Consider the following 27,964-nt stretch of genomic DNA (forward strand, 5'->3'; position numbering starts at 1 on the left):
TGTTCTGTCAGGTAGGGTCTGATCCTCTTGATGTTATAGAGGGAAAACCAGCAGGACAGAGCAATCGAGGCAACATGAACCTTGAAGGTTAGCTGGTCATCGATCATGACACCCAGATTTCGGGCAGACTTAGTGGGCATGAGGTTTTGAGATCCAAACTGGATATTGATCTGTGGGTCCATAGTGGGACTGGCTGGAATGATAATAAGCTCAGTCTTGGACAGGTTGAGCTGTAGGTGACGTTCCCTCATCCATTTAGAAATGTCAGCAAGGCAGGATGAGATCGGAGCTGAGACAGTTGTGTCGTCATGTGGAAAAGACAGGAAAAGCTGTGTATCATCTGCATAGCAGTGATAGGAAAAGCCATGGGAGTGGATCACTGCACCAAGTGGTGTATATTGAGAACAGGAGGAGACCAAGCACTGACCCTTGAGGTACCCCCCATATTGGACACTTCTCCTCTCCATGATACTCTAAAAGATCTCCCTGTGAGGTAGGACTTGAACCACTGGAGGGCAGACCCTGAGATACCAAGTGATTTACAAACAACCAGAAAAAAATCGTATCCATAAAACACAAACCATGTCCATCCCAATCAGTGAATATTAATAACATCTCTGTACTGTAATTTTAAGGCAATGACTAGTCATGACAGTGCACCTGCTCCAGCTCAGAGGTCATAGACTATAAATAATGGGTGTAGTATCGGTGACGTCACCCATCTGTTCCTGAGTGCTGTTTTGAAGCCAATTGCTGAACTCAACCAAACTTAGTTTACACACTTACAGTGTGTGCCAATAGAGAAATTGGCTACGTAAAGCCAAGCCATTTTTTGAACCAGGCAGTTAACATGTTTGTTAATGCTGCAAAGATCGTCTTTTTTGAATGGGTGTGTATGTGGTTTCCAGTGTTTCTGCAGCCAGCCTCAAGCTGATTCTCAATGAATTGCAGTTTATAACACTTCCACATGGGCTTCATAGTTTGAGACCAGAGGTTGCCACTTGAAGCGTATATTAGAGTCTGATGTCCTGATTCTGTTTTGGCAACAGCCTACTTCTTTTTTTTTATCTTTGACCACAAATTAAATTTGGGTCCAAGAATATTTGGCACTGTGTGGCAAACCAAACTTCTCAGGAAGTGACTCTGCAAAATAAATCACATAATGAAAGTACTTTGGGGTATCTTTAATTGTTGGTATATTCACCGGGTGGTTTTATCAGCAGAAGGGGATTTAATTTTGTCTAAGACCCAACGTAGCTGCATGCGTCCAGCTATGCACCTCCACAGACTTTGCCTCGACAGTGATTCATTTGACTGTTTTGAATGGCTACACTACCATATTTATATTTTCCACTTGTGCCTTATTTTCTCTTTAAATTTTATTGTAGCTGATGATCAGTTTTACTACAAGTCACAGTTAAAAGCATACTCGCTCAGTTATGTCCCAGATTCCTGTAAAGTATTCCACTCTCCACCAAACGTGTCATCAGATTGAGCCAGCTGGCCTGAGTTGCCTGGTGTTGAAATGGTGCCACCACACACACAGGCACTTTGTAGTCAGTAGAGTGGTACAAAACTCCAGTTTGGCATCAGTGTGACACTTTTACTAGCAGGCCTCTCAGCCACATCCAACTGGAACAATGGGCACTCCAATGGCAAAAGATTTACCAGGTGTGACTGCAATTTATTGTTTCCTCTTCTGTCAAGTGGAAAAATGGAGTTCAATCTGGCCAAACAAGATCAGCCTGCTTACCATGGTCACAATTAAGTCAAATGGCTAAGTTTGCATTTCCTTCTCCAGGGCTTCTTTCGGCTTTCCAAAAAGAAAATCTGGTATATTCCGTTGGCCCATGAATCTCTGTTTAAAAGTATCCATCTCTGTCTCCATTTTCCCATCTCACTTCACAGAATATTCAATATTCAGCAGTGTTTCATCACCAATGCTACTATGACGCCAAATTCACGCGTTTCCCACATACAGGGTTGTAGAGGCGGTACTACATTTAACTCCCACTCTTGTTGGCGGTTTAAATACCCTGGGATGGTGTGGACCCCCTGAGCAATAAGCTCTCCCTGCAAACTTTCAAAGCTGGCAGGTGAAAAGACAAGGCAGGGGCCCCCATGTGTCATAGAAGTACCCCGTCCATCTGCAGCTCTATCCTGGTCAGGATATGACCGATATGTATTGGGAACACTAGTGGTCTCTACAGTTTGGAAGAAACTGGGGAAAATAAAGGTTAAAATTGAAACACACAACAAACACACAGAGGGCCAGATCTTGATAGAAAAGGACAGGAGTACATTTTTCTCGTCTCACCAGCATACCTCTCTAACAGGGTTGCCTTTATTCTCCAGGCTGAGCCACAGGATAGTTTGATGCTGGTCATATGATGTGGCAAGGGAAGATCCACCTTCCCAGTGCTTCCTTCCCAGACAAAACACTGGAATCAAAGTCCTATCTCCTCCTAGTCTGAAAACAGTTTCAAGATGTAACCAAAGCAAACAACATGAGAGTCATTTCTTTTTACTCCTATCTACTTTTTAGAAATAAACTGTAGTCAAGATTTGTTACACTTGTGTTCTGTGGACATGTAATTCTGCCCATGCGGCAACCTCCAGTCTAAAAACATGAGTCCAATGCAGAAGTGTTAAAAGCTGCAGTTCATCGAGGATCAGCTTGAGGCTGGCTCCGGAAGTACCGGAAACCACATACACACCAATTCAAAAGGACGATCTTTACAGCAGAAATAAACATGTTTACAGCCTGGTACAAAACACGAGTGTAGTCTGGATAGCTCATTTCTCGATTGGCACACACTGTAGGGGGGGTGAATTTTTTTCTAACGCGGCATTTTCGGAGATATTAACATTTCGAGTCTTCCAATGAGAGGCACACTTGATTGACAGGCGGGAACACTGTAGCTGTTGGCGAGGAGGTTCAAAGCCCGCCTCTTTACGTCACAATTGCTCGACTGCAGCAACATGGCTGCCGCTGACGACTGTCCTCCAAACAGCTCTTCAGAAACAGATGGGCGACGTCACGGATACCACGTCCATATTTTATGCAGTCTATGATTTCTGCATGTAAATTCAAATACAGAGAGTATTATCTGGCAAACCTGCATGTTTACAAAACTGCAACAAAGTTTTATTACACCCCCCCTAAACCAGCTCAACCCTGGTGCCCTGGTGTTCAGGATGTCAACCTGCTGGTTTCCATTCTAGCAATCTAATTAAGACATCATTTCCCAAACAGGAAGCAACCTGATCATAATTAGCCACTCTTAACCAATAAGAAGAAAAAGTTGCACACTTCAAACACAGAAAACTAAATTCAATGCATCACATTGGTAGCTGCAAACTATTTCTAACTTCATTAGGGGCCGTTACATTTCTCTCTTCAACATGCCTGTTGGCAGCAGGAATGCAAAACACTCTGTAATGTAGAGTGTTGAACTCTGCACTCATCGTATCAAAACTTACATACTGTGTATCGTACAGAGGCAGGATGCACTTCTACAATGTAAACAATAACATACAATAGAATGATTATTTCCTCATATTGGAAGCAATCAGTCGCTGGGTTTCACTTAACTCAAGACATTGGGGACCTGGACTAGCAGAGTTAAATCTGTATCCTCGAAACATCATGAGAAAGCAATCCTCTGTTGTACAACATATGAAAATTTTTCGGCTTGTGACAGTGACCACTTATGATTTATATGCAGTTCATAACTGTGCCTCACAACCTGACGTTTCCTATTACACATCTTTCCTTGAATGACGAACACACATGCACACAGAAATATAAAACGCAGCTTGCTCAACGGTCCGAGAAATCCAAGACTACATTTCAGTTACGTCCCAGTACATTGACTTTTACAGCCTCAATACCCATTTCACACTGTGATACCTTCAGCTCCTTTGTCAAGGACAGTGTTAAAGACTCTGTCCTCAGCCTGTCTGAAGAATACAGACAAGGAATTACTACAGTACAAGGAAGAAGAGAGGAAAAAGGAGGAACATGTGGATTACTGTTATCAATGTATAAAGCTTTTCTGATACCCCTCATCGTTTTTGAATAATCAAGAGCTAACAATGAGCAACAAAATTAAAAACATTAAGCTGGATTAGTATGTCAATTCATGCTCTGCACTGAAGGTTTTAGCTGAACAGAGGATTGCCAACATTAACAGCTGCTCAAAGAAAAGTGTCAAATGACCCTCGAGCTATCATCGTGTAAGGTTTAAAAGGTCTGTATGAGAAGATGGATGGCACAACTGCTCCTCGATAGTGAAGCTTCCCCTGGTGACTGGCTTCAGTATAGGTCTTAAAGTCCGCCCCCTCCATTTAAACATATAGGGCACGGATCAATCTACAAACATTGAAATAGATATTAAAAATGTTTCTCAAAGATGCTTCCTGTTGTGTCAGTTCTTGACTTGCTGATTTAAGTGCAGGTTCAACTTTATGAGAAGTTTAGTTTTGACTAATTGTTTGAAGCAAATAATAGGGGAGGTGACGTTGTGATTGACAGCTCTTCTGACTCCTGCAGCAATCTGTACTAAATAAGTAGAGAAGAGGAGAAGTGGAGAGAACCAACACCAACACAAGAGTCAGTCCTTTTCAGATTTTCTTTCTAGATCACTTCTGTGCATGCCTTGGCTCTAAAATGCATAACCAACATAATTTGTCAGCACCCATGACAGCAATCTTTTGGCTTCACTTTTTCACAGTGGAAGGAGTGGGAACTGAGAACCTGGTCCAACCAAGCGGAAACCTCCGGTCTCAAAATATGAAGCCCTTGCGGAAGTGTTATAAACTGCAATACATCGAGCATCCGCTTGAGGCTGGCTACAGAAACACCGGAAACCACATAGACACCAATTCAATGTAACAATAATAAACATGTTTACAGCCTGGTTCAAAAAATGGCTTAGGTCTGAAAAGGTAATTTCTCTATCGACACACACTGTACGGAGGGTGGATTTTTTTACACAGCATGCAATGTCTGTGGCTGAAGCATTTGTGGACACAGCACAGCATTAAATATCAGGAGGGTCATGTATTTGACACTCTATGCTGTCGGTGTGACCATGTTATCGGGAAAACGGAATGCATCAGTGGTTGTCAGTTACAACCAGGGGTCCAGCTCACTTGGCTGGAAGTGAAGCTTCAACAAAAACTCCTCCCCCTGATGGCTTGTTGCAGTATAGGTCAAAACTCTGTCTCCCCCATTCATTTGAATGGGGCTGCAGTAAAACTTTAAAAAATAAATACACATCGTACGAATGTTTCTCACATCCGTATGCTGTGGTTCTATGTAGTTATTATTTGACTGTTTTGTGTTCAAGGCCTCTTTTTTCTGAAAAGTTTCTTTTTCATTATTTATTAGAGGTTAAAAAACTGGGTTTTACTACCGGATTCAATTTGATTGACAGCTGCTGTAGAGAAAAACTCAATAGGATCTTGTGACGCCATGCTATAGGAGCTTATTACCGTGGCAACCCAGAAATTCCCTACTGCGCAGACTCCGGCTGCAGAAAAATGTACAAGATGGCAGCATTCAGGAACGGGATATTTTGGCTTCAGAACCGTTTAATGGAAAAAGGCTGAACACATCCTTTCACCTCTTTAGTGAAAACCAAAAAGCATTAATGAGAGTTATTAATAACTGTTGAAACTATGACAACCAAAGACGCATTCTGGTGGAAGTCGCGAGTTAACGGGGTCACTCATTAAACTGAAACACCAGTCTACAAGGTCCTTCCTGTCTCAGCAAAGCAGTGGCCATGCATATTCTCTATCCTATGTTAACATAGCACAGAGCAGGACGTGGAAAAAACACAGGTATGGATAAAGAATTGGATCAATAAGCAAAATCGATAATAGCATTGGTATGAATCAAATCTTATCAATTCCCATTCATAGGAAGGAGATAGAGGTGTGGTCTATGCTATACAGCCAAAGGGTTGTAAACAGAGTCAGATCTCGAGCAAATGTTTTCCACAAAACAAATACAGTAAATGAAACAAGTGAAACAAAGTCAGTGCTCCTCTGATATTTGGAAGCTGCAGTTCTCACACTCTGTAAAAGGACATGAAATATGAAATACTGATTGTGACTAATGGCCAAAGTTTGCACTATCCCCATGTAGAGTCAATGTGGCTTTAGTAGTATTAGCACTCCAGTTATGGCTGAAAATAAGCCAGTCGCAACATTCAACAACTTGTAGCGTTTTGGTGGGAGGCTGATTTCACAGGCAGTAACAGTCCCTCCAACAGCTTTCATACTGCTGTTGGCTTAGTATAAATGGCGGTGTTAAATTCAGTTTACAGAAAAATGAAGAAGAAACAATACCTCACTCTGAACCAGAACTTATTCATGTGACCACACTGGCTATAAACACAAGGACCCTGACAGGTCAGCCAAACACACAGTCACCTCATCACTTCCACATGGACGGAGATGTATTCGGGTTTTCAGGGTGACACCAAGCAGACACAGCAGGCCTAAGTAACACTGTGGGGTCCTATTGATGTGACTGACAGCAAGTTATAGAAATCACTAGAGTCAACTCAAATAAACCTCCAGCAACAGACTGGACCTTTGGTTTCTGAGAAGCTGGGGTCAGGAATCATGCTGCTGTCCTCTGAAATACTATTCATGACTGATAGAACCCCACTTCATTGATTTGACCAATTCAAATAAATAAAATATTTACTTGTTTTCTTATTGGACAAACTGGAGAGTGCCCACAGCCCACATACATCACAACTCATCTTTTAAAGAAAAGGAGAGATATGACACTAACACTAATTTGTACGCCCTCCTGCTTCACAAGTTATCTGGATCTGACCGCAGCCCCATTACAAATCTGTACAGTTTTTGGCTTTTGGCTGTTACAAAGCGCAGAAGACTTCTGTGTATTATGTAAAATCTGCCTGAGCATTTTCTAACCTGACACAGGCCGCCACAGAGTGTTGTGCTTTGTAAGGCTGGGATGTAATCAGGGTAATATAGTTTAAGAGCAGGAAACAACAGCACAGTGACAGGAAAGAGGCTTCTTTGTGAAACTAATAGGGCGGCAATAGGTAAACCCCCTGGGTAAACTGTAGAAAGAACAAAAACATGTATGCCAAAAGAGGGAGGGTGCCTACTCCATTGTCCTAAACCGTCCCCCCCCTAAATGCCACAGCTCATTTCCCGCCACTCAGACGGCAGGAACAAGGCCTATCTCCAGCTGCTTGTCTTTTTTGTTGGTTCAAGTGGTCAGAAGAAATAGCTGACTGATGAACTGGCAACAGCAACCTCCACTTATCACCATGACTGTCAGCAGTGATGGTTTCAAACCAGCAACATGAGCAATACAAAAGGGGTCATAGTCCCCTCTTCCTTCCATGATGAGTAAGTTAGCCAAATCTTATCATCTAAGGGCAGCAACCACCACCCCATAATGATAATACTCTACCAGCATAGGAAACTCTGTACATCTTATGTGTTATCCGTCAATGCAGGCAACAGATGGTGAAACTCAACTCCTACTCCTACTCCTATGAAACAGATGCTCATGTGCACCCAGCAGTGGGTCGAGGCTGATGTCCCATCAGCTGTTAAGTGAAAGACAAAGCAAGGCATTCTGGTGCGCTCTTCTCCGTGTTTAAGGTCAGCACAGTCCCAAATAGCACCAACACGCGTGACAGTGAGCCGAGCCAGGAAACACTCACTCATAACCACAGAGATCCCCTTGTCATTCTGGAGGAGTTATAATAATCCTGTAGTAAATTTAAAAAAGAACGCTGCAAATCTGTGCCTGAAAATCATTTAGTGTCATGCAGCCATAGGACAGCACAAACTTATAATTATGCATCACATGTACTCAAGTTATTATTGAGTACTACAGGCACTTAAAGTCACTAAACAAATATTTCTGACCTACATACAAAGATTTGACACGGATTCACGACCAAGGAATGTTATTGAAAGCTGTTACAACTACACATCGAGTCAATTACATACAAGAAAGTTTTGAATGGACTCTTTTCTTTGCTTTTGTCTGCTGTCAGGTCCTGTGATGGTATCTTCCCACGTGCTACCGATAACTACTTGATTAAAGCAGCCTGTCACACACGTGCTTCCCCGCATGCTGCCTCCTGATTTATCACCAGCTGGTCAAGAATTGAAGAATTTTAACGAGTATAATTTGACCGTGCTACCTTTAGGACCTTAAAATATGTATATATTTTTTCATTTTTAGTGGTGTTTCACTGACAGATATTCTTTGTATGTTGCTGTCAATGTTATAAAATATTACAAAATGTTTTTTTTATGTTGGAAATGTGGAAAAATTAGCCATTTATAGATATAACATGTAAATAACAGTTGTTTTAGTCTATTTCATTCAACTAATAAACGACACACTTACATATTACAACGTAATGAACGAACAGGTTAGTTTATTGTTAATTAAAGCATTAGTTAATTAATGTTGCCTTCACTAACCGGCTGCAAGGACCACGCATGGAGTTGGCGCTAAATTTAATTCTGCCGCAGTGAACAAAGGAGCTATGCGGGTGTCCAGCATCACAACACCGGTCTACCAGCGTGTATCGTTGTCTCACATGCATGGTTTAAGACATAAAAACGAGCAGTGGAACCACCAGAATACAAAATAGCATTGAAAACATATATAAGTCCAACTGAAACGTGTAAGCTTTTACGTTGTTTTCTCCAAAAAAACGTCATTTTTGAGTTGAGCTCATACAGACTTAATTCTTCACAGATACAGATCATAACCAGATGACATAAACAATAAGTTCACGCTTACTTTAATGACCCATGATGAGAAATCCTACCTTATCTGTAGTGAGTGAAGGCTGGTTGTGCGAGTGTCCTCAGAGCTCAGAGACGAAGCGCTTCAGTGTTGCCTTCTGGAGCTCCTCGTAAAAAACAACACTCCAGCTGCAGTGGTAAAGGAGGGGCTCACCGATCAGACATCTAAACACAAAAAAGGAACAAAACTTAGGGAAGAAAAATGTCTAGAGAACATCAAGAAGCTCGTGATGATAGCTCTTTATTTTATTTCTAAAAATCAAGGGAACTTTGCAGACAATCATGCGTAACATTGCAGAAGGAGGATCATTAAAAAAACAGAATCCTCGAGAAATAATTAACCTTTGATTATTTTTTTGTCTGAAAGTAAATCTTCACATACACAGCTATTTATGTTTGAGTAATTTTATGCCATTCACCGGCACCGGACAAGGAATCGTACAATTTACGGTCGCCCCCAAAATCAGCAACATTCGTCACAAGAGGGGGCGGGGGGGAATTTTTTATAGTAGGTTGATGTGGGATCACATTAAAATGCCATGTGTGACCCATGACTGTTTTTATGTGTTTCAGTCTGCCAGCTCCATGACTGTTTCTGAACCATACATGGTGGGAGTAATCTATTTAGTGACGAATCAACAGAAATATATCCATACAAGTGGGCCTGGTTTATTAAGGGTTTGGTAAACTTTCACCCCTTTTCAGTTATTAGAAAAACGTTTTAGCCACCAGCAATGTTTAAGCGACATTTGGAGAAAGAATGATCATTATTTTATATTTTCTATATATACTTCAAACTTTAGCTGTCATTGGTATGGTGGCCCTGAAGTGCAAATCACAACGGCAATTCAGAAAACACTACTGCAAATCAGAAAACACTACTGCAATTCAGAAAACACTACTGCAATTCAGTAAAAAAAAAAACGCTACGGCAATTCAGAAAACACAACAGCAAATTAGGAAACACCAGCAAATCAGAAAACACTGAGGACATTCAGAAAACACAACGGCAAATCAGAAAACACTACGGGAATTCAGAAACGGCAATTGAGAAAACACAACAGCAATTCAGAAAACACTACGGGAAATCAGAAAACACAACTGCAATTCAGAAAACAACAGCAAATCAGAAAACACTACGGGAAATCAGAAAACACAACAGCAAATCAGAAAACACTAAGGAAATTCAGAAAACACAACGGCAAATCAGAAAACACTACGGGAATTCAGAAACGGCAATTCAGAAAACACAACAGCAATTCAGAAAGCACTTCGGCAATTCAGAAACGGCAATTCAGAAAACTACTGCAATTCAGAAAAAAAACGCTACAGCAATTCAGAAAACACAACAGCAATTCAGAAAACACTACGCCAATTCAGAAAACACTACGGGAAATAAGAAAACACAACAGCAATTCAGAAAACACAACAGCAAATCAGAAAACACTACAGCAAATCAGAAAACACTACTGCAATTCAGAAAACACAACGGCAATTCAGAAAACACAACAGCAAATCAGAAAACACTACTGCAATTCAGAAAAAAAAACGCTACGGCAATTCAGAAAACTCAACAGCAATTCAGAAAACACTACGGCAATTCAGAAAACACAACAGCAAATCAGAAAACACTACGGCAAATCAGAAAACACAACAGCAATTCAGAAAACACTACGGCAATTCAGAAAACACAACGGCAATTCAGAAAACACAACATCAGTTCAGAAAACACTACGGCAAATCAGAAAACACAACAGCAATTCAGAAAACACAACAGCAATTCAGAAAACACTACGGCAAATCAGAAAACACAACAGCAATTCAGAAAACACAACATCAATTCAGAAAACACTACGGCAAATCAGAAAACACAACAGCAGTTCAGAAAACACAACAGCAATTCAGAAAACACTACGGCAATTCAGAAAACACAACAGCAATTCAGAAACCACTACGGCAATTCAGAAAACACAACGGCAAATCAGGAAACACTACGGGAATTCAGAAACGGCAATTCAGAAAACACAACATCATTTCAGAAAACACTACAACATTAACCAAACTGGAAGAAGTTGGTACCCCTGGGGGACATGACTCATCGCTGATTGGACTGGTCTATCCTTTCACACTTTGCCTTAGTATTTTCTGAATTGCCGTTGTGTTTCTGATTTGCCGTAGTGATTTGCATTTCAGGGCCACCGTACATTGGTCATGTAAACATGACTTTAATGAAGTGGTATGATTTGACGTACTAGTAATATTTTAAATATAATGATGTAAATGGAGTTCTCATTCTAAGTTTTCTTAATCCTCAGTTTGCAAGAGAACATATGGTGCAACAGAGCAGTCATTTAATGACTGCCAGTACTCTCAGTCTCTTATTTAGGGGATATGCTTGTTTGCTTCAAGGTTGCTGGCTTTAATTTTCTGAGTTGGAGAGCACAATAGAAACACATCTGCCGAACAGAAGAGTGCAAGACAAAGGTTCAAATAACTACAACTACAAACCCTCCTTCAGTTGGCAATTTGCTATTTAGTTGGTCAAAATAAACTCTAAGAAAGATAACTTGTGCTCTTATGTGATATTTACCAAGGAATGAAGCACAAACTAAGTGTCCTGCCACAGTAAGAGATGTATACTTGACAGTTTAACTGTCTGATTTTTGTGGATGCATGTGAAAAAATGTTTTAAACCAGCATGAAGGGATCTGTCCTCAAACTGAAATCTCATTATTCACGCAGGGTTTTTTTTCCCCAAATGCAAAACAGCATATGATTCCCAGTTTGTTTGAGTCTGACATTGTTTACCGACTGAGGCAGTCAGTCAAGGACAAAACAAGACAAGCAAAGCATGAGGAAGACTAAGTGTTCCAGAGGGAGCTTTTATTTGCACCTTTGTGGTAAAACTCACATGAAAGCAAGAGTTTTCACCCTGAGAAGCAATTAAAAAAAGTGAACTTTTGTCTTTTGATTTAGACAAATTACTGACTATATGTAAATCTTGTTGCATTTAATCAATGCAACAAAACATCCTAAAAGTAAAAGTGTCTCAAAAGAAACCAAGAAACTATCCTCTTGTCTATGCTGTCAGGGTACAACTTGTTTTCTACAGTGACTGCAAGAAGTGACACTAATGTATAATTTCGTCTTAACACTCTGGCCTGTCTGGACCGCCGTGCAGAGGCGTTGTTGTGGTGCTGCATGTGAGTTTGGACGTACTCTGTTTTCTCATATAGTCGCGGTAGGTACACAGTCATCCACACCCTGTCTCACCCTGTCTAAAAAAAGCTTACTGTGGTTATGGACAGAAACCATCTGTGAAGGAGAGTTATAGTCTGGCTGCCTCCTCACAAACCCACTGAGGAGGAGCTGGGCCACAGAGGACTAAAGGACGACTGTGTCTCTCTGCTGCCATGAAAATACAAAGGGTCACTTCATTTCCGTCATGGGTATAAAAACATCTCCATTTCCGGTATCTGAATACGTCTCTCCACTCACTACATTTCTCAAAGTCTCCCAGCCTCAGGCCTATTATTTGATCTGTGTAGGCAAAGGGGAAAGTTAGTCAGCAGCTTCTTAGTGCAGCAGGTCTCAGCACTGACTGGGATTTTCCATGGAGAGAAGAAACGGGACAACAAAATAAGAAAGCAGAGACGAGGAAAAGGAGGGTGGTCATGATCATCCATGCAGATGTACAAAATCAGAGCAGAAACAGATGTAGACATAAAGGTGATCAGAATGAAACTGATATTTCTTTTCCCAGTGCCTCCATCTCCACCAAAACAGCCACGTCTTTGATACAGCATCCTGATGCAGACGAGGTTTTGTGTAAATGAACATAAGATGCAAGAATAACGATATCTGTCATTTAAACATAACAAATATTAAAAACACAAACTGTATTGTTATATTTATGTGATGTAACAGTTTAAAGCTCTAAATTTAAACTGGTTATGAAACAGACTGAAATTAATACTGATGCCTCTTAATAACCAACATAAGCAAAAAAGACCATCAGCATGAATAATGACAATTCATGAAGTTATTTGTTAATGCTTTAAACCACTGTAGGGAGTAGGTGTCAGGGTGATAAACTGCATACTTCTGAAACAGCCTTTCTAGGAAATTCCCCAAGGCAATGTGTATTAAACAGCTTAATTTGACAGTTGTGGCAAAGTAGGATGACAGTCTTTGTAAAAAAAAATAAACTAAAAAGTCTCAGTGACATCAACCATTGGTTCCTGAAGCCTATCATCACCAGTCACCATGATGGAAATGCTGTCTCAATATTATTTTCGTTCAACCTAACTACATGCAAAGAGTTGTAAGTCAAGTCAGCCATGCACCTTGAGGAACTGCAGTCTTTAGCACTTCCACAGCGGCTTCAACTCTCAAGACTGGAGGTTGCTGCTTGGTCAACCAGGTACTGCTTTGTCCACAGGGGGCAACAACACTTACACAAACCAAAGTTCCTCACAGGAGCTTTAATGGTGCGTTCACACCAAACGCGAATGATTCCATTCGTGTAAATGAAGTACATGTAAAGTCAATGCAGAGACGCGAGTAGATGGGAGTAGAGGTCTGGCGGTGCGTATGGCGCGTATTCAGCGACGTGAATGGCGCAATTCGCGCGTACAGCGCAAATTCATTCGCGCGAACGATTCGCGAGAGTTGAAAGATCTGAACTTAAGCGAATGAATCGCAGCGCGATAGCCAATCCGCGTGCAGATCCCCCGATGACATGTGTTGTGTGACGTATGGACCAGCAGAGATCCCAGCAGGGATTCCCTCATCTGGAATATATGGGACACTTTGATTCTATCACCGTGCGGCTTCCCCAAACTCTGTGACACTTCCTGTTTTTATGGGATCAGGAATAAACAGGAGCTGACTGTGAGGACAGAGAGGGAGGAGGATTATGTGGTGAGTTGTGAAAAACTTTGTCTGTCAGCAATCGGTTGTTGTAGTAGGAAGTTATCTCTGCCCCATTTAGTATAACCGGCTTCCCCATTCAATGTCCGCGAGCTCAACCTTGTTACTGCGGTCAAGCCAGCCTCCACTTCTGAAACGAAAGGCGAGCCAGTCTCCACTGTCTTCTGTTTGTTGACAAAAGACAGCTGTGGCGTGGGCACCCCCCCCACCCCACCCCATCCCTCTTGCGTATATTCGCATCTTGGCACTCGTTTACACGCACTTTTGAAGCGCAAATTGAGCGAGTCATTCGCGCGAATAGAGCGAGTGAACACAAAACATTCTCGCGTCCATATTCGTGCCAATAGCGGCGCGATCGTTCACATTTGGTGTGAACGCACCATAACAGTTGAGTTCAATTTAATTAATTTCTATGTATTTTGTGAAAGTATTTTCCACAATAAGATACATTTTAGAATCCAATTAAATCAATTTGTAATTAGAATTGAATCACATTGCTTACATTTCAATAACCTTTGTACTTCAATATTTTTGCAATCCCATTACTTTTAAAATTGTATCTTATTGCTTTTTATACTATGTGACATTATAATCCGATCGCTTGAAATGAAATCAATTTCATAATTGCAAAATAAGCAAACTATTAGTCACACCATGCATTTCATGCAATTACCTTTCATTAATGTGAAAAAATAATCGCTCAATCAAACTTGAATGTGGTGTTTAGTTGGGTATTTGTCCTTTTGTACAACTGCTTTAGTTGGTAGAGACTAGTTGCTCTACAATGTGTATACTGTTAATCAGTGGAGCCCTTTACCGTCTCCAGTAGATGAACAAAAATCCAAACAACCTTTTAAGATCCTCATGCTTTCCCACAGCTTTCAACCATTGTCAAGACGACCCCCTTTTGTTTCATGTTTGTAGATATTTCTATTGTCATACAAAAAATCTTATGTCATCAACTCGTCCACTTCCTTCTGACCCCTCTTGTGCCATTTTTAGACCACAAGTTTATGAGTAAATAAACGCTATACATGTCTAATTCAAGCTATCCTGTGAAGTTTGTGGCATAAGAGGCAAGATCTAGTAGAGGAGCAAGGCATGACCTCCTTGGGCGGGAAGTGGCTTTCTAACCACATACTGAGATTTAAGAGGACAGCAGAAGAAAAAGGAATTCCACTGGATGGCCTCTCCAACCCCTAAATGGCTCAGAAGAGGGACAGAATGAAGTAAATCCCATCTGGGATTAGGACTTTCAAGTTCTGGCTCTGTTTTGGAGGATTAAGGTTTGCACAGGGGGCAACCCAAGACAGGCAAACAAAGAAAAAACTCCTCTAGGAGGTCCATCAGGGTGAAATCACTCCTGGTTTTTACCTTAGAGCCCCTTTACACTCACAGGAGAGTTTGAGAGGTCCGCAAAGGTCATGCACTTCTTTATATCCCTATAAGCATGGATCATGCATAAGCCTGCTGCTAAATGGACAATGAATTCCTCTCAATCTTGTGGTGCTTTTGGGGATACGAGATAATTGTGAGACTGTCCATTATGGGATTCACCTCTTTAGTTGAAGTCAACCACTGCAAACTTGGATCAAGTTCCAAACTCCTGTACTTGTGATTGCTCATTGCTCACATTCCTCACTGCGGACATGGAAAACACCCAAAAGCCTCATAAACCATCAGACTTGTATTTGCTGAGATCACCCTGTTTACCCTTTCTAGCATTTTAGCCCTCTTTTATCAATAATTAGGTAGGTATGTGCCAAGCTTTGACAAAGGCTTACATTGTATCTAGAAAATAAAGGAACCTTCCAAATACACAGTAAAATAAAATTAGCAGCCTAGGATTTAAAGCTGAAATATTTATCCTTTGGTGTCTGAAAGATCCATCTCCCAATGCATGTCATGTTGATGCATGCTCGGTAACTTACCCAAGACCATTGGAGCAAAGTAGGAAATTCCTATCAATAAATCATCCATTTGTGATTTGTTAATCTTCTACGAATGTGCATTCAGTTTATCAACAGAGCAGATTCAGTTAAGCAATATGAGGAGGATGTTTGTGTTCCTTCAGTTCTACTCTGACCAACACGGTCCCAGAGTTGTGTTAAGAGTTAAATCCAAACATATTCTCGCAGGGAGAGAATGGCCTTGCTCCATCGGGATTAAAACACTGGCCACACCCTTACCCATTATGTCACATCTGGTGATTCCATTATTAACTAAGTGGGGGATTTACTTGGCTTCTATGATGGTGCACAAGCCTGTCTCTGAAGACGAAGGAGGTTCTGTGGTAAGGTTCTGTGTTTCCAAAAATATATATCTATCTCCTTATTTTTTCTTGTACAGCATGGTGTGCATCAGGGGTCATTTCTGGGACAATGTTTTCTCTTTGCACATGCATCGCCTTGGGCGTTTTGTCTCCAAATAAATCAAAAGTACTACGAAAAACATCTTACATGCAGTTTAGCCTTCTGAGATGTAAAATGTTAATGGAAAGTAAAACTTTTGCTGCAGTGTTTACCAGTCTAGAATGCTAATGGAGACTGGCGTTTTTGTCACAGCGTCAACAAGCAGAGGTGAAATGTACCAAACTACCTTGTGCAGATTGATTTGATTTAGCTTGGGTGATCAGGTTGTCCCTGGTGTTGCTGTTGGGGATTCATCACCATTGTTATAGAGTTTTGACCTATCAGAATCAAGTATGTAAGACAGCCAGGTACATTTCTGGAGTAATCAAATATTAAATATTCCTTTTGTAATAGTTCACTTGCTGATTTGCTGTTTTTTGTCATGGTACAGTATGTACCAGCATGCATGTGTTTAGTTTAGGGGTCTCGTGTGCCAGCTCATTCCTCTGCAGTAAATACAATATGAGCTCTATATGTCAGATACAGCTAAATGGTTAGGGTGCATTTGAGTTTGTATATGTTGCATGCAAACACATATGTTGTTTGGCTGAACATAAAATTACCTTTTTTCAGAAAATACTTTTCGTTCTGTATAAATTCATCAACTAACACCACTTTTCAATGATTTTTATTCAGAGTCGTCCTATCAGCCCTCATCCTGGCCCATGCCTTTATCTTATCACAGTCTGTCAGCCATCCTGTTCCTCAGTCCAGATAAGGAAAATCTTCACACAGAGGTAAATGAGTGCAAGGTCTTATTATTTATGAAACATTTTGGAGTGCTTCCAAAACAATGATTACTATGGCGTGGTTATGTCCATTTTAACATCCTGTTTGCCCATTTAAAACCCATTACTCAATTGTTCTCTGGGCAATTCTGCGTGAGACGGCTCCGGTCCTATTTTCCAGTCTTACTTGTATCAGACCAGCTCCTCTTTGTTTGCTTGACTCTTTGGGCCCATGAGGCCATCTGTAGAAACCATCAGATCAACTGAAGCAATTTAATATCATTAAAATAAACAATACTAAAAATTGTAAAGACAAGATGATTGCTGATTAAAACAAAATCATTTTAATGATTTCCCTGGTGGCCTAAATGAATAGCTTGATCCCTATCAGCCTTTTTTATAGACTTTTCTCTGTGGACTACAATAATAGCTGTTAACAGGGCATTCTGTGGGTCAGCCAGACAGGCAGACTGTTACTCCTAATATTATTTTATAATGATGTGAGCATGACAAATTTAATTCTATTCATATCCATTGTCTTGTGGTGAAGGTATGAGCAGACATGGCAAAAGACATCTCAAAATACACTTAGGCCAAGGCACAAGTAGGTATCCCACAGAAAGTAGATATATCATAGTAATTTAACAACAACCTGTTGTTCTCATCTACAGGAACAACTTCAAAGTGTCAGGAACACTTTGAAATTATAAAAAAAACTGGGGATCAAATAGCTAGTGCTACGAAAGCTGATAGATGGAGAATTTTGGTTGGAAATTGCCAGGTGGCTAGAAAGAAAACTTCAAATGAAAGATAATCAGAGAAGGCAACCACCTCTGCCCTCTATCCCCACTACTCTGTGAAGGGTCCATAAGTGCCATGTTTGAGATTGGTCAACGCCAATGAACAGACGGAGTGGAAGGGGGAGTAGTTCTGGGGGGCCCAAAAAGTCAGTCGCAAGTATGATTTAAGAGATATGACCAATTTAGTTTGAGGTTGATAGGCAATGGCAACATGGATGCCAAAGATCAATCTTTTAATTTTTTTTCTTTGAGCTGAAATGTCACACGAAGGAACAAAAGACAAAATGACAAAGTCAATGATCTAGATTAACACTAGCCATAGCTCCTCATTGTTCCATGCGTGGCTAATGTTAATCAAACTATGATATACAAGCTGTGTCACTGTAATGTTAGCTTACTAAGCTCCTCTAACTACAGACCCTGGTTATATGATAACGTTATGTCTCCAAGTGAAACTAGATTCCATGGGCTCCACCCAAGCGGCAACCTCCGGTCTACAAATATGAGTCCAATGCGGAAGTGCTAAAAACTGCAGTTCATGGAGGATCCGCTTGAGGCTGGCTCCGGAAGTACCAGAAACCACATACACACCAATTAAAAAAAGCTGATGTTTACAGCAGAAATAACAGCCTGGTACAAAAGACGAGTGTAGTCTGGATAGCTCATTTCTCGATTGGCACACACTGTAGGGAGGGTGAATTTTTTTATAACGCAGCAATTTCGAAGATATTGAGATTATGAGTCTTCCAATGAGAGGCACAGCTGACTTGATTGACAGGCGGGAACACTGTAGCTGTTGGCTAGGAGGCTCAAAGCCCGCCTCTTTACGTCACAATCGCTCAACAGCAGCAATATGGCTGCCACCGACGATTGGTCTCAAAACAGCGCCTCTGAAACAGATGGGTGATGTCACAGATCTTATTCTATACAGTCTATAGCACCACCATTTCTAAAAACCTCTTCAGACACGTCACAACTAATGAGCACGAAGCTTTCAGAAAAATATGATTACAATGAATATGATAAGAGGGGATCGTTTATATGGTCTCTTCTCGTGAATGTGGTCAACACAAGCCCATTTAAAGGCAAACAGGACAACAAAGCAAAAAGAAAGAAAGAAAGAAAGAAAGCACTAGGTGTCTTTGGCAGCAGCCCATTGTTCATGAGCAAAAAAGCAGTATTTAGAAGGTTTTAAAAGCTAAAATTGAAGACAAACATTATAATTTCATAAACTGTAGCAAAGCAACATGAGAACATGGCACCACTGCCATCTCCACAGTCAGCATGGTTCATAAATGAAGAAAACTGACTAATGTATTTCTGTGCTCTTATATAAGCAGCTATGAGAGGGCTTTTTTACTTCACTCTTATAAATGAAACAAAGTACTTTTAATTATACATGACATTGCATCCATGTTTCAAGAGTTTAAAAACGTTAACAGCCCAGGTGTTTTCATTTGTTATGACTGATTTTAAAACTTCCTTGTGATACACATGGTGGAGGTACTCATCCCAGATGTTAATCCACACAAGCTGAGAAGAGCTGTAATCAGCCACATTAAGTGAAAACATGTGTGTAAGTGTGCCTTTGTGTGTAGGGTTTTATTTTGGTGATTTCAGTGTCCCTCAGTTTCATGTGAGCTGTATGGAAGTCTGCCATATGACTAACCGTTTGTTTCAATACTGAGCAAGGTGAAATAGTTATGCTATAAATTACAACTCCAGGATACAACAGGATATCTCTTTAAAGTGTTTTTGTAAGTCAGCTGATAATAGCTGTTCTGTTTACACAACACTTTGGGAGAGGTTTATCAGTTTGGTTTAAAGTTACAGGGTCACATGCCAAACGTCCAAACTAGAAGTCTTAAATAAATGCAACATGTTTTGTGTATTTAAAAGGCATTCCAGCTTCAAAGGAACTCAACCTTTAAGGTCATAGCTTTGGCAAACAACTAGGCATTTCAATTGTTCATAACTTGTCTCTCTTAGTGGCTAAATAATAGCTGAACTGATTTCTAATAGACGACTCTGGAAGATTTCACCAGGAAAAACCAAAGGACGTGACATTTCTGCATGCTGCCCCCTGTCAACGCCAGAAGTGTGCCACAATAGCTAACACAACATAGTGTCAACACTGGTGGGGTATTCAATTCGTGAGAGGCCCTTTGTTTGTCTTTGTAAGATGATGAAAGTTGCACAGACACAGACACAGACAAATAAGGAGCTGTTAACGTCAGTGGAAATTGAAACCCCTCAAATTCAAACATTGGAAAATGTTAGGTAGCTGTTTGCAAATTACTCCTGATGCTAACCAAAGCCAAATCTATATAATTAAAAGAATGTACTTAACTTGTTTTCATACTTCCTTTTTTGGCTGACCAATTACTGAGATATGTTAGCTAGCTCCCAAAGTACTGATAACGGGTCCAGGAAAATTAATTTCTATGACAATTTGTTTTATTTTGTAAATTGTGTTTATATTGTGCTTTCTCTAGTCTTCTGACCTTTCAAAGAGCTTTCACATAACATGTCACATTCACACATCCACACCAAATTCACACACAGATGGCAGAGGCTGCTGTGTAGAGCACCCATCAGTTAGCTGATAGGGGCCCATCGTGAGCAGTTTGGGGTCAAGTGTCTTGCCCAAGGACACTTTGGCATGTGGACAGCGGGATCTGGGATCCAACACACGATAGTGTGATTGAGAGATGACTGACTCTGACCCACAGCTGCCCATTGTCAACAGTAAGTGATGCAGATTTGTAGAACAGTGAAATGCTAATGAAATCTATCATAATGCTGACCAATCACGCCACTGTGATGGACAGTGCAAATATGGTGCATCAGGGTGCTGACTGAATTTTACAAAATGGCCATAGGTGTCATGAGTTAACTGTTTTAAAAAATGTCATATAGTGCTTTTAATATGCCAGAATTTGATGGTCAAAGCTCAACGTCAGATCATTAACCTACCATGTATCTGAATATTCACAAACAAAAAAGTGTTTTTCTACAAAACAAAGAAGAGCCAATAATTGAGGATAATAGGAGTGTTTTATATGATAAGTAATTAAAACAGTCAATATTTCTGCATGTTTAGTTCATCTTATAGAAAAATACTTCATACATATTACAGAATGGACAACATATCAGTCATGTTTCGGTGAAAACAAGTCACAGCAGCGTGAAGGACCAAGTGCATTGCAATATCATTTAGACTAAACAGAGATGTCAACTAGAGAAAAAGTTCAATCCTATATGTTGAATGAATGTATGAGACCTCAGGTTCCATCTCAGTCTAGCTGACTAAACTTTGCTCAAGTTGTGGTCATCTTGAAAAATAAAGCAGTCTAGCGAGTGAAGGCAATGTTGTCAGAATCACTAAAACCACAAACCCCAGAAGGGGTGTGCGGTTGTGTACTTGTGTGGGTGTTTACTTAAAAAATGTACCTAAATTTAGTCCAAAGACTGAAATATGATTTTCTCACTGGAATATACAGCGGTTAAGCCTGCAGGCACGGTAACTAACAAAGGGTGATACAATATTCTTCTTCCTGCTTGAATGTCTTGGATGTGCAGAGCTAAATCAGAACATAGACTGAAACACATAGCCTCCTCTTTGCCTCCAACCATGCCTGAAAACGGAGGTTTTATCATCCTGTTCAAGCTTTTGTAGCTGATCTGTACTTATCTATAGATAAATGCATTTAAAGAAGAACAGCCGTTGTTTTTTCAGAACCATGGCAGAGATGATAGCAGGGGTTGTGGTATTGTTCTTCACTTGTCTGTATTCATGTCTGCGAACTCTTCTGTCACTTCAAATGACTATCATCTTTATTTTAAACCTCTTTCCCTTCATACCCCAGGTTATGGAGTTGCTTTTTTTGGGTCCAATCCCGTCATCTTACACTTGCAGTCTGAGCATGTGGTGCTAAAGGGCAGAGGCCTTTTCTCGACTAATAAATGAAGACACTTGACAACTGTCAACTTTTGATGGCTACAGCATAACCATCTTGTTTCGATAAATGCAATATTAATATTTCTCCAAACAAAACTAAGATAATTATATAGCTCGGCAGACAGCAAGATAAATGTCAGGGTCGTTGATAAATAGTCATGTAGGATGTTAATGTTCACCATTTTCATAACTCTGACCAAGATGTTTCATTTCATCATAGCCATGCAGAAAAACTAGAATTTTAACTTTAGTGTTTTGAAGAAAAATACTGAAGCAATAACCTCTCCCTTTGACAAATCCTGAGCTTACAGATTTGACCTTGCCATATCTGGCACCCTGTTTGACCTATATGAACATGCTGTTCTCAGATTTCAACCAAATCCAGATATAAATCTCACTGGGCTTATTTGGGATTTGCTGGTGGTATGCTGCTTTATACTGACCCCATCAATACGAGATTTTGGTCATTTAAAAATCCTCTTAAGAGAAAACTTAGCAATTTTATTTGAGCTAGTTCATCTAAATACAGTATGTTTAAAATGTAAGAGCCAAAACTAGGAAACCAGTTTTGAATATGTGATCTGTGTGAAGTAAAAAAAACTATGTCAAAGTCGGATTCTGCAACTTATTTGCTCATGTCCTCAACTCAGATTCTCACTGGCCAGATTTCTTGTTAATCCTCACACACAAGGTTCCATTCATCAGATGCTAAATAAAACATTAATTGGACATATTTCAGATAAATTCACAAAAACACTGCAATACAAATCACTACAAGAAAAATATATAGACACAAACACACATTGTGGCTCCAACAGAAAATAAGTACATCTTGGGTCTTTCAATTATAAGGAGGGAATGTTAAGGAGTGCCTGATGAACTCTAAGATCCTAATGAGAACATTTGCTTTAAAATGTTGGCATCATGCCTAAAACAACAAAACGGGAATTTGCTGGAATGTCTGATAAAGTTATGTTGTGTAGCAAAGTCTCTGTCTGGAAATCTCAGGACTGAAAGGTGTTTACTCAAAACCAGGATATTCCCAAAGAAGCTCAACAGATACACACTTTCACTTTTCTGTGCCTCCAATGAAATATGTGTTGACAAGGTTCAGAGGACCTCTCCATTATCTGTTCAAGTGTAGATTTGCTTCTTCTGAATCTGTGATTCAACCATTAATTTGAGACTCTTTATTTATAACACTTTGGAGTAAGGCCACCCTTCACTAGAGGAACATTTGGATTGATTTCTGATATGGTCGACAGATATATTGATGAATTCAAAATTACTTCAGTTTATTCTGTGTAGTCAGTTTAAAAGCACACATGAGGTCAATGACAAAAAGTATGATGTTCCAATGTTATTGGAAAGGTTGAAATGGCAACCACATGCTTGAGATTATTCCAAGGCGTTTCCCTAAACCAACATTTGGAACTTATGTAATTTCATCCCCTGATAAAAAAAATGTCCATCTCACTGTTTCAGTCTTGCTGCAGAAACACTGGAGCAGCATTCTTTTATTGTGAAATAATGCATATTAATCATAGCAGTCTTATGAATACAGATCTAGGAGAAAAATGTGATGATAAAAGCCAGACTGACCCCAAATTGCCTCCTTTAAACAAAAAAGCGTGTGTGTGTGTGTGTGTGTGTGTGTGTGTGTATAAGATGTTCTGTTGAAGAAATGCAAACAAACCTAAGCTTATTTACTACAGAAAGTTAATGAGACAACATTCCAATATGTTGAAAATAAACTGACCAACAGAAAGACTTATTTTCTGAACAAATATGCTTAAGTGTTTTAAGTTGGGGATTTTTTAACTTCAGTTTCAGCCCTCTTGGTTCTAGCTCTCCCCTTTCTTCCTTCTTTCTCCTACACACAGATTGCTTAATATTTGAGAGGACATGACACTACAAATAAACTGAAAATCTGGCAGACCATACTTACACATGGGAGCAACAAATACAAAACGTAAATGCTGAAACCACCAGTTAATTTATGGACACTCCACTGTTGAAGAAATGTGGTGGAGACAGACTTTTGTAGAGGTTGCAGGGTATGGTAAACATTAAGTACTTACTAAAACATAAGAGGATTATCTCCACTAATCCTATCTACTTTAACTTCTAACAAAAAGGAATCCAAAGTATGTTATATGCCTGTACAGAATTTTAATTTCAAAGGGTAACTCAACAAAGTGGTGACATTTAATTGCTGAACTGAATTCTTTAAGGATTCAAAAAGAAGCTAGTTGTCCAAAATCACTATTTAAAGAGCCAACAAAGGAAAATGTTACATATTGAAATGCAAAGAAGCTACTACCAGTCTGTTGAAACACAACCCAAACAGTCAATTTCAATATACAGTAAGTGCTGCTGCCTCTCACAAGAAAAGTCCCTGATCATGGTTTAGGATTTCAGGGTGGCCACAGAGGTGGCCAATCGGATTTCATTACCAGCTCTGCCCCTGACAAAGACAGAATCTAAGCTTGCACTAAAAGATAACATCAGCATGCTAACATTTTGATGTAACACTAGCATGCGCATGTAAAATGTTTATCATGTTCATCATCAAGGTTTAGCATACTAGCATGCAGAGGTGTAAAGTAAAAAATTACACTTACTCGCGTTACTGTAATTGAGTAGTTTTTTTGTGTACTTACTACTTTTTAAGTAGTTTTTAAAATCTGTACTTTTACTTAAGTAGCTTTTTTGCTTAGTATTGTAATTTACTACATTTCAAAACATATCAAACATTTGTGTCCTTATTGCACTCCACGAGAGATCCATCCATCCATCCATCCATTTTCTTCCGCGTATCCGGGGTCGGGTCGCGGGGGCAGCAGTCCAAGCAAATTGACCCAAACATCCCTCTCCCTGGCAACACTTTCCAGCTCCTCCTGGGGAATCCCGAGGCGTTCCCAGACCAGGCGGGAGATATAATCCCTCCACCGCGTTCTGGGTCTACCCCGGGGCCTTCTCCCAGTTGGATGTGCCCGGAACACCTCTAAAGGGAGGCGTCCGGGAGGCATCCTTATCAGATGCCCGAACCACCTCAGCTGACTCCTTTCGACGCGGAGGAGCAGCGGCTCTACTCCGAGCTCCCTCCGGATGTACGAGCTCCTGACCCTATCTATAAGGCCGAGCCCAGATACCCTTTGCAGAAAACTAATTTCAGCCGCTTGTATCCGCGATCTTATCCTTTTGGTCATGACCCACAGCTCATGACCATAGGTGAGGGTTGGAACGTAGACCGACTGGTAAATCGAAAGCTTTACCTTCCGCCAGAGAGATCAGTTGTTCAAATAAAAGTAACTAAGTAACTATTACTTAAAGTACATTTTAAACCAGCTACTTTTTATTTTTACTTTGAGTACATTTTAAATGGATACTTTTACTTGTACTTAAGTAAAATTTCATCAAAGTAACAGTACTTGTACTTGAGTGAAATATTTCAGTACTCTTTACACCTCTGCTAGCATGTCACCTTTTTGCCTGTTGCTTGGTTTACCAAGAGTTAGGTTGAGTCAGCTTTTCAAATATGGTAGCCACCATTGTTGGCTTCTTTATAAACTAAGTGGATGGCGTCACTGACTACATCCATGGTTTATGAAGCCTGTTAAAAAACAAAGAAATTGGGAGACACCGTCTGGAATCCATCATCATTAAATGATGATGTATTTGTTGAGATATTTAAGCCAGAACTGGGCTACAGGGCTAAGAGGACTGAAATTGGAAAGCTTTTGCCTTTTCCAACCACTCAAATGTTAGTTGTGTGATTTATCACTGTAAATATAAAGCAGCTTTGAGACTTCCTTTTGAGCTTTTCAATACTGACATTTTATAAACTCAATTGTTGATTACATATTTAAAGAAAAGAAACAGTCAAATGTAGATATACTGCTCTTGTCTCCTATGTAGCCCTTGCATTGCCCTCACACTAAACCTCCCTGACTCATCATGACCTTGTATGCCCGTGGGCATGTGGTTGTAAACACAGTGACGGTTTTGATGATCCGTTATTGGTCACATGGTTTTAACCATCTGTGTCACATTACCCTACTACATACTTATGTGCTGTTACCCCTGTATGATTTCCTAATTATAGACGAAGGGTTGTCCTGGGACAGAAGGTCCTAGCCTGTTAGGAGATCACATGACTGAGAGAAATGCATAAGGGTACAATACAACCGGGTCAATGTGGTAAATGTTTAAGTAAAGCTAAAGGCTTATCACGAGACCAGCAGCAGACACACTGTCCTGCTTCAAGGCACTTTCAAAGAGACAACTATTTACAATAGAGGCTTCATCACAAACCAGGAGGTATTGAGACTGAAATAAACATGGACAGGGAACAAGAGGACATTAGCACTAGTGGCATTATAGGAAATTGAGGCATAATAGGACAGTGCAAGTGTGGATACCTTGGCCAGTGCTGTTTTAGTGTGTCATTGAATGTAAGAAATTTGGGACAAATTAGTTTGAGCCAACAAACCAGATAGGTCAGACATGAGTCAAAGAGCAGCTCAAAACTTTTGTACTTTGATGACAAATAACATAAAACCATTAACTAGCAATTCAAGGTGTTATTGATTAATTTCCTTTGTGGTTATTGATTTATGTTAGCACTGGCAGCAACAGCTCTTCAGCCTGAGCGAAGCATTTTGAACTTTTTCCTTTTGGCGAACATGACACACCACAGATGAAAACTGACATCAACAGAACAGCTTATCACTGTGAGAATAGCAGCTTTCTCAAAACCACAGGACTGCTGATAAAAGCAAGCAGCTTCAGAATTTATCCAACACTCCAACAACATTAGGCCATCTCAAGCAGAGCAACGAGAAAATGACTTATAGCTGTGTGAAAACAGGGGATACCAAGAGTTTACATGATACAGTAGTGATTTAATCACGGTGGGGTTTATATTTAGGGCTCTTTCATGACGTCCCCTGCAGTGTGAGTGTGTGTGAATGCGTGTGTAAGGAGGAACTATATTCTCACACTGTCTCCTGCTGTGATGCCTCAACTCAGACTGTGTACAAGTCTCAACCTCTGGCTTGAATCAACACCGACACCAAAGCGAGGTCAGCTTTCAACTTCCTCTGCAGCTATCACAACATGCATGCTGGACATCTTGCAGGTCTTAATATAAACTATACGCATATGCATGCAGACTTGCTGATATGCCGTACCAAGAAAAGCTCAGTCACACGTCACCTGGCGCACTCCCAGCAATGTTGTAGTGTGCCCTTTCACGTCCAAGCAGCGCACTGCGACTTTTAGTGACCATCTGACCTTGCTTGTCACCGTTTCTGCTGGAGCTCCACCTGCTCTCCAAAATCGAGGGCAAACTGAACATCTGCAATGACCGTGTTGTCAAGCAGAGAATAGCAACGTTCACTTCGTGTGGGCATCCCACATGCTACCCTCCGCCTCCCCCTGGGGGGCTGGAGGTATTTTTGGCAGGCTGTGTAAGCAGTCTGAACACCGTGCTTTACTTTCTATCACCGATGCAAGAAAAACACTGACTTACCCTCACACAACCGGCATGCGATGCTCTCACGTGTGAGCTGCACATCGGTTCGTAGGCGACAACGTTATTGCATTCATTCGTCTGTTTGTCTCTCGTCTCACACAGCAACTCAACTCAACTCAACGCTGCGCATTCATGCAGCTGGCACCGAGAGACGGGCTGCAGGCTGCGGGCGGGGGGGGGGGGGGGGGGGGGGGGGGTTATGACTGGTCCAGATTCCGATAAATAGCAGTCAGTGCTGCATTTGATCTGGATCATTTATATAACAAACAAATAAATCACCATGTTGCAATCATTTTAGAACAAGCGTAGAATATACATATATATATATACAAGAATATACAGCCTGATTCTAGGTCGCAAATATACACAGAGGTCTTTATCTTTAACTACTCAGAGGCTTTGCAACATATCTTCTGATTTTTAATCAGAAAGCAATTTATTAAAAGTGCAGGATAAGTTAAAGGAGACTGTGGGGCCCATTGTATCTCAAACATCTGTTTACCACCAGACACTCAATTAATACTCAACCTGTTGGGGAACAGGAGCATCGAAGAATCTGCAGCAACCTGGAACCGTATTTGTTTTATTAAACATATAGTGAACCTATACTTTATTTGACCGGCAGCAGGGGCAATGATCGTGTGTTTAGGGGTGCTGAGCCGTGCAAGATAAATGTAACTTTTTACATTTTAATGCAATTTCATTCCCACATTTGTGAAAGGCAAGTATAACACTTTTTGGGAAAGTCTGTGACTAAACCA

General features: G+C 40.4%; 1 protein-coding gene across 4 annotated transcripts in view; it reads right to left on the minus strand.

The window, feature by feature from the left end:
- Positions 1-27,353, minus strand: part of LOC117811295 (equilibrative nucleoside transporter 1-like) — a 50,220-nt gene extending 22,867 nt beyond the window's left edge. The window contains exons 1-2 of one of the 4 annotated variants that reach the window (XM_034681476.1): positions 27,201-27,353; positions 8,856-8,997 (exon numbers count right to left, since the gene is read on the minus strand). The gene's annotated coding sequence lies outside the window, so the exon portion shown is untranslated. The other 3 variants (XM_034681477.1, XM_034681480.1, XM_034681478.1) reach the window with 3 other exon arrangements.
- Between the last annotated feature and the right edge of the window lie 611 nt (positions 27,354-27,964).

The sequence above is a fragment of the Notolabrus celidotus genome, chromosome 4 (assembly GCF_009762535.1).
Source record: "Notolabrus celidotus isolate fNotCel1 chromosome 4, fNotCel1.pri, whole genome shotgun sequence".
Classification (NCBI taxonomy): domain Eukaryota; kingdom Metazoa; phylum Chordata; class Actinopteri; order Labriformes; family Labridae; genus Notolabrus; species Notolabrus celidotus.